We start from the raw sequence: 12,159 nt of genomic DNA on the forward strand, positions 1-12,159 counted from the left end.
TCAGAGCTTACTACTTACTATATGATATGTAATTTACTAAAACACATTTTAGTAAAGTCTCATTGTATAATATTTTAAGACACCCAACTTTTCCTTTAAACCTTTTTTTTTTTTTTAGTTCTGTTTGTATAGCATCTTGACTTTTACAGTTTAAATTTAAAAATGTAACTTTTGTTTCAGAATCACATCTCATTGTTAAAGGAGACAATTGACATGGAAAGTAGTGAGTTTGTATGGAGTAAGCATGGGGAAGAGAGCGGTGGACACCACTGTAACACGTTTCAGTAAAAGCCAGCGGGCCTGGGTTGTGAGTGGTAGATTGATGTGAGCATGCTTGGTTTTCGGGTCAGTGGATCCTTAATTAATCAGCCTAAGAGTTGCTGTGTTCGGCTGTTTATGTAAGGCTCTCAAAATTCCGACATATATTAAGAAGAAGATGAAGCAGGTGTCAGCAAAAACCATAAAGCCATCAGTCTCATCAGGATCATAATTTGGTTTTATTTCTGTGATGTTTCAGCCCAGAACAGCCTTACAGTGGCTTTTTCCTGGATCCCTAGCTGGTATTTAATGCAGAATCCTTCCCAGTAGGTAACTACTGAGAAGTGAGCCATGCTCCTGGGAAACATTTCTGAAGTAGAACAGTCACTCTCTAAAGAGCTAGCTCGAAGGAGAGATGTTTGCCAAGCATGGGCAGGTCTTCCGTATGTCACTGTGTTGAAAAATTGCACGTATAAATGATTTCATGTCCGAAAACCTTATGTCTGTTTAAATGTTTTCCTGGTTAGCTGTGTTCCATACTTTCAAGTATTTGTTAATTACTGATTAGTTAATAGCCACATGCAATTTGTCAGACTGGAAGAATTCATAATCTTGTGGTGAGCTTAATTTTACAATGGAAATATTTATATCCTACAAATTGCCACTTTATTTTGTCATTCTAGCTTAATATATGGCCATTCTAGTTATTATATAGTGGGAGAAAGGCTAGCATCTACTTTTCTATAAAATTGAAAGGCTTAGAACTCCTGTCCTTTATTTCTTCTTCCTTTGATGGAGTGACCAGAATATATCTTAGACACAGATGTATTACCCAAATTTTTGGTATGATCTTGAAGAATTAAAAGAATGAGTGAGAAGAATTGCTGAGGCCACAGAAGGCATGTGATAAGACAGGGCAGGTGGAAGTATTTTTATTTTTTGTTTTATTTCTTAGAAAAAAGTTGCTTGTTTTCTGTATATCATTGATGAATCTAGTACTACTCTCATTTCTAGTCTCGTGTTCATCCCCACGTGGATTGAAATTGTCCTGTATATGAATGGTTATGGTAACTTTCTTCATGGTTCTCCAAAACTGGAAATGATGCAGATGCTCCTCATTTGAGGACTAGGACATCTGAAGAAGGACGCTTAAAAGAAATCCCACACTAGCTCAGAACTGAGTATAATGGAGTGTTATTTATTTAGGGATAGACTCACAGATCACAATCCTCTGCTGGAACAGGAAACAACCACCGAATCCTGCAGCCAGAAAAAAAGGCCTGATGAGTGCTTTACGTCGGCATAAGTAGTATAAGGGGTCACGCCCAAGTGGGCGGGTAACTTAAAGGCTACTGGTGGTAGGAATCCTACAGCAGCCATTCCTGGTATAGCATTGAGCAATTAGAATGAATTACCTGTTTACAGTGGGGACAAGAACCGCATCATGCTAAGTGGAGGGACCATCTTAAAAGAGGCTGCGGTAATATGATATTCTAGAAAAGACGGAACTACAGAGGGAAAATAGACAGATGTGCAGTAGCCTGGGACCAGAGAGGGCTTGAGTGTGGAAGGAGATGCGATGGGAATGGTTCTTTGGTGCTTTGGTACCGCTGTGTTTGTCAGATGTGTAGACAGCATAACATTAAAAATGAAATGAATATGCTGATTTTGCCTTTTGTTTTTGCACACATTTTAATAGGAAACCTATAACACTGCTCCATTTACCTTCTGTTTATAAATTGATTATTTTTGTACATTTTAGGTACATTTTAAATTCTATAATCATTATACCCTATTATTTTCAGATAGGTAGCATTTAATCATTTAATTAAATTTCCCCATCACATGCTTTGCTGACTTTTTTTTTTTTTTTTTTTCAACTTGAAACAAACCAGAGTCACCTGGGAAGAAGGACCATCAGTTGAAAAACTGCCTCCTTCAGATAGGCCTATGGACATGTCTGTAGGGCCTTTTCTTTTGCTAATAGTTGTAGTTTGGGCAGTGCCTCTGCTGGGCAAGTGGACCTGGTCTGTATTAGGAACATAGTTGAGCAAGAAGAGAGCAAGCCTATAAGTAGAGTTCCTCCATGATGTCGGCTTCTGTTCCTGCCTTGGCTTCCCTTAATGGACTGTGAGCTGTCAACTGAATTAAACCCTTTCCTCCCCAAGTTGCTTTTGGTCACCGTTTATCACAGCAACCGAAGGCCAACTGGAATATACACCATTTAGCTTCCTGGCTTTGCTTTCCATTTGAGAGTATTTTCATTTCTGTTGGTTCTGTCTTTTGATTTTGTTCATGAGTTCTTAATTGCTTCAATATGTGGTTTTATCATGTGTTGGATATTATATGTGGGAAATCATTTATAGAAATACAACGGAGCCTTGGATGTTCCTCCTCCGGCGAGTGTTCTCATTTGTTTCTGCCAGGTGTCTGAGGGCAGTGATTCCCAGGGACTGCTCAGTCTAGATCTGAACCAGTTGAATGCTAAGCATCCTATTAGAGTTAAGGCTTTTCAGGTCTCCATCCAAGTGCTGGGGCACGCGCTCACCACAGCCTTCTGTTCTCAAAAAGAAGCTATGCCTCCTCTTAGTGCGTCAGCTGTCTCTGGGCTGTCAACACCACGCTCAATGGAAAACATGCTTAGGTGCTGGGCTTGCTTTTCTTGGTTCCTTGTCATCCCCTAGAGCCTTGTCCTTTGATGGATTTCGGAGTCATGTTGCGTTCACATTCATAAACAGTCCAACTGATTGTCCTCAGAGGTTGAGTGTGATTGTTTTTGTCAATATGGAAATAAAATGTTCCTGTACCCAAGCACACAAATGAGACAATGTTTCAGGAATTAGCTGCTAACAGGGTGTGGAACCAGCCCAAGAGAGGGAAGTGTATTTCAGTCGACATGACTGAAAGTGTTGTTATACATGAGTGCAAATGGTAGTTTTGATTTAATATGGTTACATGTTATTGTACATTTAGGTCTATTTAATGTATTCACTTTAGGTACATTAGCAAATACTAATTTGTAACATATAGCCCTGTGCCAAGTACTGTGGGTAAAGAGGTATGTAAAACACAATATCCCAACCTTATTTGGTCTGTATTTTGGCAAGGTAGGATACGTAATTTCCTGCTCCTATATGGCTTATATATTGGCAGGGGAAATAGTATAAACTGTCCAATTAAGTAATTGACTGAAGTCTGGTATACATAGTATCCATCAAGTGCACATATAATCAAATTTTTCCTTGAGTCTTGATATATCACTCCACAGTATATTGGTTACATTGTAAAGTCACTCAAGGTGTAAAGAAACATTTTTAGTCTAGCTTTAAAATTTTTGTATTTATTCAACTTTAAAATTATTTATTTAAAAATTGTGGTGTGTGTGTGTGTGTGTGATGTGGAGGTCAGAGGTCCACTTTTGGAACTTGGTCCTCTTCTGTAGGTCCTGGGGGCTGAAAGAGTCTCTCCAGCTAAGCCATCTTGTGAGACCCTTCCTTCCCATTTTCAGTCAACCTTTATGTTGTTTCTACCAGTTTTTCTTTATTATAAATACTTCTGTCTATGCATTCTTGCATGTAATTTGAAATTCAGTTGCTGATTTATTATTTTAGAGCAGAATTGAGGGATTAATAAGTATTCAGTAGTACACAAAATTTTAAAAATAGACTTACTATCTTTTAGAAAGGTGATACACTGATGTATATCTATATCCTGTGATTTTTATAACATAGAAATTTGTATCAACATATGTATTTTCATCATTGCTTAAATTTGTATTTTCTATTAGAGATAGTATTTTTATGTTTATATCTTATCTTTCTAAAGATAGATTGTTAGATAGATATTTGTGTCACTTAGGTTGAAAGCAAATTAGAATGACATACTGTTTTATGAAAAAATCATGGGTTAAGAGTTCAACAAGAGTCACATGTTTTGAAATTCATGGCATTCCTGGTCCTGTGATTTTATTGTCTTACACTTGGATTGGCATGTCTAACTCAGTCCCCTGTTGAGTGTGGCAGCAGAAGGCTTCTGCAATGACTAGCAGAAGATACCAGAGTCAGAGTCAGTATTGGAGAACAATGGTTGCTTCACTGTAAATCAGAATGAGAGTGACCGTCCAGTCACAGACCTCCTGCCCAACAGTTATGCTCACTTACACTGCAGTTTTAAACCTTTGTGTTTGGGGCTGTTCCAAGTAGACATTTTGATTTGTGGTGTGTGTGTGCACATATGCCTTCTTTTCAAGCGGCTTCCTTAGTAGAGGGCTCTGCAGCATCCAGACTTGTGGAAATAGCGTTTTTAGGAGGTGAATTTCCTATGAGCTGCAAAGTGAACTAGAAATAGCAAGGTCATTGAAATAGTTGCCATCCCACAGCCTTAAATGCAGCACATTTCTTAAAGGTACCTGTCCCTATTAGAATGGTGCGTCTAGCTAAAGGAGATGCACTCTGGAGGAAGGAGCCCAGTTCCTTGCTGACCCTCATTTGTTCTACACTAGCCAGTGAATTTTAAATCCCATTGTTACTTTGATGGCAGTCTGTTGTCAAGAGTGGCCTTTGCTTCTCCACTGTTTGCACGTCCTTATGGATCCCAGTTCTTGTTTTACTAAATGGACCCCAATGTGCTCCTCAAATGTCCGAATGTGGTCAGAGGGATCCCGTCCACTTCCCTTCTAGCCGACTTCCATTTCTTTTGACATGTCCCCATTGTTCTTTGAACACAGCTTTGTTTTCTGGTACACGGTGTTTCAGGCTCAGCTTGTACTTTCCCAGCCCGAACTCTGGAACCTCCTACTTTTTCCATAGAGCACCAGTTCCTTTAAAGGGAGAATGGCTGCGTGAGCCAAGTTTGTTGATAAATTACTGTTCTTAACCATAATTCTTGAGACTGGGATGCTCTAGAAACATCCATCATTCTCTTCAAAAGCTCGATAAACATTCTAGTATCTCCTCAAGACTTAACTCATTACAGCGCAGCAATGTATGAATGAATTGCTGACTCTGAGCACTGACTCTCTTCGCCTTGGCTGAAGTCGATGCGTCACTTGCTTCATTATGGGAAATACTGGATGACTCACGCACTCAAATGGAGACAGGAGGGTGAGGTCAGGAATATTCCTGTTGAATGGTGACTTGGGGCCAAGAAAAATATTTAGATCTGGATTTAAGAATTCAGATTCTGCCAAGGATCAGTCATCTTAAATTTTCCATTATGTCCCTTGACATTTATGTGCACGTGTGCGTGTGTGTGCATGTGCGTGTGTGTGTGTGTATGTGTGCACTTATATAGCTAGATCAATAATTGTCCTTTGGATGGGGGAAGGATGCTTCTATTATTTAGCATAGTTATTCCCCATTTTGTTCTGTATTTCATTCTTCTTAAGTAAGAGTTGTCGTTTAATAAAACGATTTTTTAATGTTCGTAGAGAATATTTGGGTATGTAGGCATAGCGGACATTGTGAGGGGATAATAAACATTTTATTACCTCAAAGATCGAAGGGAAAAATTCATTTCAAAAAAGGAAGCTTAAATTTGGATCGTGTCTTTCCCATGTACAACCCATTAGAATTCTGAAAAATCAAAAATGCAAACAGCCTGTAATTGCTTTTCTGAAACCTCTCTTTGGATCCCCACGCATTTCCTCTATGAACAGTGTACGTTGCATTGGGAAACCATGGGCATGTGATAGGATCAGGAAAAGGTATTTTTGAAAATAGACTCCATAGGTAACCTTTGTTGTTAAAACTGATTTACTTTCACTTTGAATGAAAGTGAAGATGAATTAGAAGAACTTTGAGATTGACTAGTTTTTATATTTTTTATCGTGGTAAGTAATGAAGGAAATAAGTCCATTTAGCTGAACACTCTTAGTGCTAAAGAGTCAAAGTCTCCTTTTACAAAATTTCTATAACTTAATCTTCAAATTTGTATTTTGTTTAAGTGTTATTAAGAAGGTTTGAAACATGTATTGATTTATTTTTTTGTACAATGCAGACTTTTAAACTATAACATTCACTTTGGATTTTGTAGGTGTGTATGTGTGTGTATATACATTTATATATATATACATACACATACACACACACAGTCCTTAAGAATTCCGCCAAAGTGGGTAGTGACTCTGGTTGTTCCATAGAGATTTAGTTTGCTAATGATGGTCTCACGGTTTTAGTTTGTATACCTTTGATAAATTGGTTAAATATGGGAAAAAGGAAATATTTTATTTAAGGAATGATATTAATATTATTTTAGTATGGACAATAAGGTGGTTACATTGCCAATGAAGTAAACTGCATTGCTTTATGATGTATTATGTTTTATTTAATAATTTTGTTAAGATCATATTTAAAGTCAGCTCACTGGCAGACTTGAATTCACCCCCTAACCCCCAGTGACTGATGAGTGACCATTGGCCTGGGACGTGAATTCAGGTTGCCCTGGATGATACGTATTATGGTGAAAATGGTTGCGTGCACTCTCTAGTCACAGAATAATGACAGTCGTAAATCAGCCGTAAATCAGTGCATTCGGCACCGGTGCTCTGGTGGAGACAGGTGGTAGGCAGATTGAAACAAAGCCGGAGAAACTCCTACCCATTTCCTCTACTAACTCCTCGCAGTTAGCTTTTGGCTTGGTGGAAGGTATTGCTTTGCTAAGAACACATTTCAAAAGTTTTACCTGATAGACAAAAGACATGTTAGCTTAGAGACAGAAATGGATGGAATGGCTCTCATTGGCGACAACATTCCATCCCTGGGCAATCAGGAACTTCTCGTCAGACTAATCTTCGGCATAGGTATGGCTTTTTCAGAGAGCTTCAGTTCACAGAAAAGGGATGCTTTCAACCGCATGAAAAGGTCTTAGCTAATAGTAATAAATAGCAATGCTTTGAAAATTGCAAGACAATATATTGACCTCTGCATCTCCAAAGATTCTCTGCAAGGGCTTTTATGCACGACTTTAATAATTCACGGTAAGGTCTTTCTGTATTGTTCCCGCCCTCTCCTCTACTCTTCTGACACCCACCCTGTTTCCACTTCCCATCTGTTACTTGGTTGGTGGTACCACCATATGCTATTTCCTCCTAGGAAAAAATCTTGCAATCAATTATAACTTTCCCTTTCTACTCCCAGACAAATCTAATCATTCACAAGTCCCAAATATATAATGATAAACTAAGAAGCAAGACTAAAATCTGTCCTCATCCCCATTACCATTCAGCTTTCATTCAGTCACTAGATGCTGCCATGCTTACTTTATATCAAGTAATGTCTGAGGAATAAAGTAAGGAACAAAAATGGCCGAGCTCCTGCTCCTGCCCTTGAGTTGTTTGCAGTATAATAGCAGTGATCAACAGTAAAAAACTAACAAAAAAAAAAACCCAAGAAACACAGCAATATAATTACAAATTTGAGCCAGCTGTTGGGGAATTCTGAACCCAGAGGGTAGCAAACAGCAGGTTCTGATGCCAGAGAATGCTTAGCAGGTTTCAGGGACAGGAGGTGAGAGTTCAGTGTTCATGGAAAGTAGCAAGAAGGAAGGGGCTAAGCTATTGTGAGAGAGGACGTCAGAGATGCATCTCAGAGATAAAACGTCAATCTTAGATAGCTTTAGAACAGGGAGGACCAGGAAAAGTAATGAGAGAAATAACTGGATAGATTACAGATTTTAAAATAGGATCGTGTGCGTGTGAGCACGTGTACATGCCCGCATGGGTGGGTGTTTTCACATGTGCATAGAGTTCAGGAAAGGGTATCCGTTGTCCTCCACTTTATCATTCCGCCTCTTTCTTTGAGGCAGGATCTCTATCTGAATGTAGGGCTGGCCTTTCCTCAACTAGGATGGAAACCAGCAAGCCCCAGAGATTCTTCTTCTGCCTTGTAACTAGAATTCAGGCAGGCAGGAGACACTGGGATTGTGTGGGTGTTGAGATTCGAATTTCGCTTCTCGTGATTGTGTATCCTGAGCCATCTCTCCAGCTTTAGATTTTAGATATTTTGACCAAAGCGGCTCTTGTTAAAGTGTTGAGGGCACAGTCTGTGGACAGAAGCATAGGAGATATGGTCAGGTCCTTAAGATCCTCTTAAGTGGTTGTCATGATCAAATGCTTTTATGTTTATTACAAAGACATTATCAGCACAGTGGGGAAATGTACTGCTCTTTGTATCCTTTATCTGCTATATAGCTGTAAGCTTTATTTTTTAAATGTGAGCTTTACTTAATAATGCTCTTGATTGGGGCTGGTGACACATGTCTCACTAGGGGAGCACTTGCTTACCAGACATGAGCTCACTCCTCCAAACTGAAGAAAAAACAGAATTAAAAGGAAGGACATGACTGCCCCTAGGTAAAGTGGAGGAAGAGGTTTATTGTAGATGTGAAGGAGAAAAAGCTCAGGGTAGGGACATCTGGAAGAGTCCAGAGTCAGAGTCTGAGCTATGTAGAAACAGAGGGGAGAGAAGGGAGAGTCAGGACAATAAAGGGTGCATAAGAATGATCCGGCCAACCAAAATTATTGGATTATATAGGGAAGGGCAACTTGGGGGAGGGCCGCCCAGTGTTTGGGCTGGAGAGTTCAGGGTAGGGTGCAGGGTATGCCCCCCACATACTAGGTAACTAGCAGGGACTGAGGGATGCTGGGAGAACCTTTGCCAGGTCAGTTTTGGTATGCTAAATAGGCACCTCAGTCATTGAGACTTAACAAAAATTACCCAACACGAATTGACCGAGATGAAGTGAAAATGAGTATATTATCAAATCTGAAGCTGTGATGACATGTCTTTGAATATGATGTGTCATGACGATAAAATGCTACTTGGGTAAATTACAGTCACCTCCAAGAAATCAGTCACCTCCAGGCGGAGTGCTCTTGCAGGTGTTTGAAGAAGTGGGACAGCTGCTAGATTTGGAGCACCATTTTAATGTTAGGATGATTGACAGCTTGTGATTATTCTGAGAAATTTTTGTAGCTATTTCTTGAAAGTTATTATGAAGGCAAACTACTAACATAATTTGTGCCAATAATAAAATTCAAAATAACTATTATTTAGTTACTTTTGAAACATGGTATGTCTACCTACATAGGTCTCTGACTGTCCTAGAATTCGCTCTGTAGGCTGACCTGGAACTCACAGAGATCCGCCTGCCTCCGCATCTCCAGTGTTGGAATTAAAGGCGTGCGTCTGTAGCCCAGCTGGCTACAGGCATTTGTAGCTCAGAGCTTAGGAAAGACACAAATTTGGCAGGGATCACATTTGAATAGTATTCAGAGTTCATAGATTTACTGAGATCTTCCAAACTGCGACCATTCCTTATGCTTTAATAAATAAACAAACAAAACCAAAGCCATAGACTGATACAACAAGAAAGTGTAGTTATTACAGAAATTTCCAGTTTGGGAATAATCCAGTGTTTGGTAGAGAATAATGGTTACTGTGAAAACATTCACAGGAAAGAGGAGAGATGCTTTAAGATCAACTCAAGGCTCAGTACAGTTCACACTGCTTGGGAGTAGTGTGGAGTGTCGTTGAGGCTAGTGAAGGTCTTGTCTTACTGAAGCTCATCTTGTTCGTTATATGGGTTTGCAGTAGTTGTGAACTGGACTTCTTGCTTGTCATATTATCTTTGAAGCATAGTGAACTCTATTTATTTTTTGGCTAATTTGGAACGCACTATGTAGAACAGGCTGAAAGTCTTCCTGCCTGTCTCCAGAGTGCTGAGATTATTAAAGACTTGTACTCTCACACACTGGCTGGATAGTGAAGTTCTTTCTCCTCTCAGCAATCCTTTGCTCTGACAGTAATCCTCCATCACCCACCAGCCTTAATTTGAAATTATGTAAAAGATGTTCTGCTTATTTTGCATTTTGATGTGTTATTTTCCTTCTCTGGCTCCCATTTAAACCTTGTTAATTTTTCCTGCTCATCATTTAAAGTGTAACTCAATGAACATCTTCTAGTAACAGCAATTTTCTTGTTGGCTTAAAGATTAACTACAAATTAGTTGAATCTGGCAATTTTTTTCATTATTAACTTTATACTTAGTATCAATAATCACTTGATGTCATTGTGACAAGCACATGTGTATTCCCGCTCAGCTACCTATTTATGCCAGACATTGAACCGAGCGATAGAAATGCAGTAGACAACATAGGCGTCTGAAATCTAGCCTTTGTAATCTAGAAGTTCAAATATATGCTAAATATATTCCACATATTAATATGTGTTTTATTTCAGTTATGCAGGTAAAATATGTAATAAAAATGCACAATAGCTGGGGAGCTGACTAAGTGGATAAGGCACCTGTCACACAAGCGTGAAGACCAGCATTCAGATCCCCAGAGTTCACACAATCCCAGAGGTCTCGCAGCAAGAGAGGGAAGGGGAGACAGGAGAAGCTCTGGCTAACTAACTTGGCAAACACCTTGTTTCAAACAAGATGGACGGGGGTCCCACACCCAAGGTTGTCCTCTGATCTCCACAGGCTTGATGTGGCCCACACAGACCCGTGCTCATAGACAGGAACATGCATGCACATACACAATGAACACAATGACAAAGCACCCAGTGACCCACTAAACCATGGTAGACCTGAGGAAAGAAGATTATGTCGCTTTTTGTTCCTTTTGCTTGCGTGCTGAAGCTTAACATATCATATGGATTTTTGTTTTCAGGAGATCGCTTGTTTGTCGGCAGATTATTGATTAGGTAACCTTAGGTTTTTCAGTTCTGAGTTCCTTTGCCTTGGCTTCATTTTCTCCTACTTGCGTTCACTTAGGTGCTGTCACTTACCAGTGTGTATGGTGAGGACACTGTAACACTAAAGCAGGACTTTTCACTGTTTTCCTGGCTCAATCAAGCTGTCTGATAATAAAAGTCCTACATAATACTTTTCAGTATTAAATAATCTCAAATTTAAAAAAAGTGCTGTTGGGGCTTTTTAGTTTGCTAATATTGACCCTGACTCTCAGAGAGAATTTAATATAACAAACCGTATAGCCCAGTCTGGCCGGGAACACACAGTGATCATCTTGCCTCAGCTTCCCAAGTGCTAGGATTCACAGGTATGCATCACCATGCCTGACTCTCGAGATTTTGTAGTCAGCTGGGTATGATGGCTCACACCTTTGATCCCAGCATTCTGGAGGCAGAGGCCAAGTGGGTCTCTTTGAGTTTTAGACCAGCCTGGTCTACATAGTAAGTTCCAGAACAGCCAAAACTATGTAGAGAAACCTTGTCTTAGGCCCCCAAATTATTTTATAATAAAGCATTGTTAGTATAATACTTTAGTTTTGTATTCTGTATGGTGGTAGCTATGCACATTGAACACCGCAGTACAGGTAAGGCAGGTGCTCGGTGACAGGAGGGTTAAGCGTAGACAAATGAGTCTCTCAACAGAAACGGATGCTAAGCTGAAGTAGATACATGCTCCCATGGTACTGGCAGGCAATTGAACTCGGGATCTTCTGCTTTGCAGAGGATGTGATGGTATTCTGATAAACCCTATATAAATCAGGGCATATGTATTTCAAGCCATTTATATAGCTTCGTATAACCTACACATTATCCTCATATACTCTCAGCCATCCAGAGAGCACTCACATCTAAAGAAGTTTCTGCAAAGAGCTGTTCAAGGAGTAACGCCAGCCCAGTAGTATCTTTATGTGCTCTAACAGACATCGCCCTGTGAACTCAGAGTGCTGATTGGGTACCGAGTCACTTGACACAGCACAAAGGATCAGAGAACCGCAGAGTGGGGTGGTGAAGGGCACTCTTTAAAAAGACTACAGTTGGGTATCCATAAGGAAAAACAGTTTCTTTTTGCATAATACAATCCCAGACATTTAGCCACCTAAACGCAGAAGGCTGAACAAAACACCTGACATTTGAAAATACCATC

At 39.7% G+C, this 12,159-nt stretch overlaps 1 protein-coding gene across 3 annotated transcripts in view; it reads left to right on the plus strand.

Moving 5' to 3' along the window:
• The window catches only part of Nek7 (NIMA related kinase 7), a 130,746-nt gene that overhangs the window by 41,219 nt on the left and 77,368 nt on the right, over positions 1 to 12,159 (plus strand). The window lies entirely within an intron of this gene.

The sequence above is a fragment of the Chionomys nivalis genome, chromosome 5 (genome assembly GCF_950005125.1).
Source record: "Chionomys nivalis chromosome 5, mChiNiv1.1, whole genome shotgun sequence".
NCBI classification, from domain to species: domain Eukaryota; kingdom Metazoa; phylum Chordata; class Mammalia; order Rodentia; family Cricetidae; genus Chionomys; species Chionomys nivalis.